Source organism: Microtus ochrogaster, chromosome 15 (genome assembly GCF_000317375.1).
Source record: "Microtus ochrogaster isolate Prairie Vole_2 chromosome 15, MicOch1.0, whole genome shotgun sequence".
NCBI lineage: Eukaryota > Metazoa > Chordata > Mammalia > Rodentia > Cricetidae > Microtus > Microtus ochrogaster.
The window spans coordinates 36,749,196-36,755,162 of record NC_022017.1 but is presented as its reverse complement, the minus strand read 5'-3'; the positions used below and the strand labels follow the sequence as shown (position 1 = coordinate 36,755,162).

The window sequence follows — 5,967 nt, the reverse complement described above, 5'->3', positions numbered from 1 at the left end:
AAAAAGCTTGGCAGAGGTTAACGCTGATCTCGAAATAGTAGCAAGAGGCTATAGAAGAGCAAGCCTGGCCTCAGCCTTCCTGTCTTACACTCTCCTTCACATACCTCTTTGCCATGATGCCGTATGTCCTGCTGGGATGCACCCAGGTTGCTAGCACCATGCTCCCAACCCTACAGAAACATGAATTAAGTGAGCTTCCTGTCTTTATAAAGTGCCCAGCTTCTGGGACTTTGCCATAGGAAGAGAAAATGACTAGCATGAAGATCTATGAGAGTATTAAAAGTGAGTCAAGACAGTGCTGAAAGCCTAGGGTTCTCCTTTCTTTGAATTCGCAGCTAAAGTGCTCTGCTGAGCCCTCCTTTCAGGGCCTCAGTCCTTGGATCTGTACATGGAAGGCTCAAATATCTCTGAGATCCCACCCTCCTCCGCGCCCGGTTTTCTTCCCTGCAATCTGTAGCCTGTTTTCATGGTGAAGGCCATGATGGGACCATTCATCTCAAGAACAAGACATCAGTGAAGGGACACCAGCCCACTAGAACGTGTGGCTCTGGCAGGCTTTGCCCTTCTCCCCATTTCCTCCGCCTTGCTAAAAACAGACTACATCCCTAACGCCAGCCCAACAAGGTCTATTCCCTTATTTGGCCACTTCCTCCTCCTGAGGCTGGCCACCAAGGTCAGTTATCAAGGTATTGAAGTCCAGCCAATCAAAAGACTCTTTCTGCTCACCTAATTAACATGCCCAATTAAAATTAAACACTTCATCCTAACACAGGATTCCTCCTTGTTCTGCCATTTTCCTATGTGCCATGTCTGTCTCCTGTCTACCCAGAGGCTGTACCCTGTCCCCACCCTGACAATACTCCTTTTCCCCTCTCTCTTGTTCCTCCCCCTTCATTGTGTACCTCCCGTCTTCGTCTCTTTTCCCTGCCCTCTGTTCCTCAAGGGCAAATAAATCTCCTTTGTGCTGATTTGGCTTGGGGGTCCTGAGACAATACTTTTCCTTACAATCAGGAAACATCCCAAGCTATTCCAACCCTCTCTGCTATCTGTACTATTTACTTGGTTAGCCTTAAATTCCTGGCAGGTTTGACTCCAAAGAAAAACCTCAAAAGTGGGGGGGTTGGGGGATGGTTGGGGGTAGAGGTTGTGCTGCAAGCAGTATTTGCTCTTTGCGAGAGCAATTTAAAATGTAAAAATAACACCTTTTGTTCCAGCAGCTTGGGATCTGAGCAACAAAACCTAGGAATCCAAGGCCTATCATGATCCCCCTAAATTCCTTGGGGCTGGGGCAGCTCCCCAACCCTACCCCAATGAACAAATCCACATAGCAGTCCCCCAGGAGCAGGGGAAGCAGCCTGTCAGGCAAGAGGGAGTCTTTTCAGCCTGGTCTCTTCTCTTCACCAAGAGCCCAGATCTCTTTTCAATCAAATCACATTTAATCAGTAAATCTCCCCATGGACCAATTACAAGCAATGCTTCCTAGTCATAATGTGCCCAGCAAACATGCCCATTCTGCCTTTACTGTCATTTCTCAACCCCGAGATGCATCCTGGACCTGCTGTCATGCCTGGTCTCATCCATGGCGTTGTCTCTGCATCCTGGACTTGAGAATGTGTGTGCCTCCACGCCGGTTTGCTTGTAGCTGCATCCATCAACTTGGTATTCCTCTGGACCTCCACAGGCTCATACCTACTTTATCTAATGGTTTCTGCCTTTATCTGCCTCACTGCAGCTCTACCCCCCCCCCTCACCTTCCAACTGGCAGTTCCTCTTCTCTCCAGGCCTCCTTTCTCTGAGTCAGAGTGCTCCTGCTACCAGGGTTTCTTTTCATTACTTCAGCTTTTGAGGAAGTCTTTTCCAACTCTTCCTGGTTTGTGAGAAATTCCTTGGAAACATACCCTCTAAGCTCCTTGTACGTAAGACACATTCTTTATACAACATTATTACAATAATTAACACAAACAATTTAAAATAGCAATCACAGCCTCTGGTCCCTGGAAACGAGCACATAGAAATTAGTCATTTTTCTTTCCTTGCCTGCCTGATCCCAGAGAACAAGACACACATACGTAGGCACTCACACACGCACACACGCCACAGCTTCCTGTTCTAATGCTCATTTAGATGACGAACTCGTTGTTCCAATGCTACCAGCTCCGTGATTTCTTTTGTTGCATCTCCAGAAAACAGAATCTCAAGCAGTATATGTGAATTCTCATTCTGTAAAACTATGTAGTACCTCCTTCGGCAAGACCACCACTTATGTGCCTTTGAGAACATTGTTACCCTGGCCTCCAAACTCCATTCCCGTTATGAAGTTTGTTAAACAAGCAGTTATGAAGAATGTGTTGTTTTCCAGGAGCTGATGAATGAGTAAAGGACCATCGCTGTTCTACCCGTGCAAACAGAGCATTACTGTCCAAATGACAGAAGGGACAACTGGGGGTGGTCAGCAGGAGATACTCCATGGGTTCTCAGCTTATCCCTTGAAGGATGGGTTAGCTATTACATGTCCTCTGTTAGGGAGAGGTATTGGCATTCGGATTAAAACTTTGCATTTGTCAAAACATTTCAACACACCCACTGTCTTTATCCTCACAAGCACAGGGCCAGACAGCGTTGGCACAGGGTATATGTCTGTCAACGAACCTAAAGGAGAGAACGGTGCTGGCACATTTGTGCAAGCAAGCATCAAACCCTGTTATCTTTGCATCCACAGCATGCTGACTACATCCCAGCCCCAGCAGTTGGACCATGCGACTTTATTTATTTATTTATTTATTTATTTATTTATTTATTTATTTATTTATTTAATATTTACTCATTTACTTAAATGAGTATCTGGGAGATGTAGGAAGCAGAGGCATCCGTATTCTTATTAGATAGATAGTAAAACCAGTATGGAAGATATACTCCCTTATACAGTCACCATGACAATTAGGAGAATGTGTGGCAATACAACAGTGGCCATTCTGAGACCTGGCTACCCAATTAGTCATGTCTGATTCTCAACACAAAGGTGGTTTTCTCTTATCCCAAAGAACAAGCACTCCTAGATGCATATCACAGGTCTTCTTAGAGTCAGCTCATGAAATTGAAGAAGAAAGAGTCATAAATACGGGACACTTCCAGTCGCTCTGATGAATGGAATTTCTCTGTTCACAACTTAGAGGCTTTTCAAACGAAGTGGCCCAGTTCATCCATCCATCCATCCATCCATCCATCCATCCATCCACCCAACACTCATGCTCAAAACCCCCATCCCCATCAGACTCTGACCCACCAGGCAGACAGTTAGGACGTGTTTTGCCATGGTCGGAGACTATCAGTCAAACTTCATCTCAACAAAAGAGGACTCTTGCTTCCTTCATGAGCTATGTCTTCATAGGAACCATGTTCTGTGTATACTGAGATTAAATTTCTCATCAGATATTCCTTCATAAGCACCATTTAGAATTAGTTAAACTGAATCCATGGTCCTCAGCACTGAATACAGACAGAACCACCAAAAAAGATGTAAAATACTATCTCTGCCTTTATTCCAGAGCAAGTAAGTGAGAAACCTTGAATTAGGAAAAGGATTAGGCAGGCACTGCATCTAAGTGGTCTAGAAATACGGCTCTGTGGGTAAAGGTTCTTGCTAGGTAAATCTGACAGCTTGAGTCCAATACGTAAAACCCACGTAAGAGTGAAAACAGAAAAATGATTTCATAAATTGTCTTCTAACACCACACATGTACAGTGGCATGTGTGCCCACATACGCACATCAAGTGTGCACATGCATCATGTATGCATGTACGAATGAACAAACACATACACAGCCACACACATTAATAAACATGTTTTTTTAAAAAAAATTAAGAGTGCTCAATCAATTCTAGCAAGCAAGCCTATACAGAATCATAAGCAAGTCATTCTGTAGGAACCTCTCAATAAGATGGATGTCACTGAATCAAGATTCGATGACCATAGAGTCAGTTTGCTATGGCTTTGGGCAACTTGCTCAGCTTCTCTGGTCTCAGTTTTCTCCCATTGGAAATGAAGCTGTACTCCAGGCTGGGCAAGATGCTCTCAGCCTATTCATTCTGGAGCATTTTTGCAGTCCCCTGATCCCAAGCATGGGGTTCAATCACCTAAACCCCTTACTCCTTAACTTATGATCAGGCTACAGACTAAAACATTGGCTTTGTGTGGAGGAACAAGCACTCTTCATTCCTCCACAGCTGGTTGGACTACCCCTAGTTAGTGTCAAATTCACTCTTCTGGGCTCTCATATCCCTTGTACCACACAGCAGGATCCTCCCTTCCTGCCAGGATCTATGAACATGACAACCTCTGAGAAGGCTGTGTCCTCAGCCCTGTTAGAAACTTTTTCCAGGCATGACTAGTCCAAGGGGCATTCCCCAAATGCTGCTAGAATCATGTTATCCCAGGAGCCAATAAGAAGGTAGATAGCAAAAGTTAGTTTTCTAATTCCAGGACTTAATTCTTTGCTATGACATTCCCTGACAATACCCTCCCAGGTTCCACTTCCTGGGCGACAGTGGACAGGTGGGTTTCCCTAGTCATCTCTGAGTTCTGTTGTATTGACTATCCTGGCCCAGCTTTCATGAGAGCCAGAAGACTGAAGGTTGAATGTCTTCCTGAAAGAATCTGGCCTCTTCTTCTAACAGGACAGGACAGTTGAAGCTAGGCTCACCTGCTGGAGGATCGTCATACAAGTTCATTCATGAAAATGATCATATGCTGTGGTCCGGAAATGATGGATCCACCAGAAAAGGATGGAGGCAGAGAAAATAATTCGTGCTCTCACAGTGATGCTAGGGATGCCTCATCTCCACAGTAACACGGAAACCCAGGATAGTACCAGCATTGGGCAGGTGCAACCTTACACAGATATCCAAAGAGGAGGGAGTATAGCCGTCAGCATTGTTTTCCCCCAACCAGACACACACTGGATTCTTTCCAAACAAGGCTTTCAAACAGATCCACAGCTTGGATTCAAATCTCCATCACCGACTTAATCACCTTGGGCAAGTGTTGAATAAAGAGCTTGAGGAGGTCTCTGAAGGAGAAGGAAGGCAGTCAGGAAGCTGGCGAAGACCTTTCTGGAATATATTAGATTTCAGAAGTTGTGCACACTGCTAGCGTTCAACTTTAATGTATTTAAATAAATTCCTGATTGATTTTAGCCCTGGACTTGAAAACAACATGTCCAATATTTTGACAGATTGTAGTTTTGTTATGTCTCAAGCTCTTGCCATATTCATTTCCTGCCTTAAGCCCCAGATGTCTTGGCTGGTCACATCTCAACCGCTGGGGAGCTGAGTTGCCATGGATTCCCACTCCGGCCCTGATTAACTCAATTCCAGTTCACTTCACAAACAGGCAGGCAGAGTCTGCCAGATGCCCACCCCACCCCAGACACGGGAGACATAATGAGAAATGTGATATGGCCCCTTGGGAGTGTGAATTACTGTTATGAGTCAATGCAGAATTCCTAGGAAAACTCGGGATATGAATTAAGTCAAATGAAATCCTTGAGGGATCTCCTCATGGTTCCACGTGACTTCACTCAACAACCCCCGGAGGTGGGTTTCAATAAGACCATTGTAGACAAGACAAAATTGAAGCCTAAGGATATGAGGCTCTGACACTCTCACACACCCTGGACAGGGTTACCCCCTTTCTTCTTCCTTCGTAGGATGTCAGAACTCCTTCTGGTCTGCCCCTCAACACACACACACAGATACAGAGTGGCAGAGGGAGGCAGGGAGGGAGGGAGTAAGGAAGAAAGGAAGGGAGGAAGGGAGGAAAAAGGGGAAGGGAAGGGAGGAAGGGAGGGAGGGAGGGAGGAAGGAAGGAGAGAGGGAAGGAAAGGGGAGGAGAGGGGGAGAGAGGAGAGAGACAGAGAAGAAGGAAGAAGAGAGGGAAGAGAGGAGGAGGAGGAGGGGAGGAAGGGAGGA

The 5,967-nt window shown here is 45.5% G+C and overlaps 1 protein-coding gene across 3 annotated transcripts in view; it reads right to left on the bottom strand.

The window, feature by feature from the left end:
- Positions 1–5,967, bottom strand: part of Kcnq3 (potassium voltage-gated channel subfamily Q member 3) — a 266,192-nt gene that overhangs the window by 225,929 nt on the left and 34,296 nt on the right. The gene's annotated exons all lie outside the window — the stretch shown is intronic.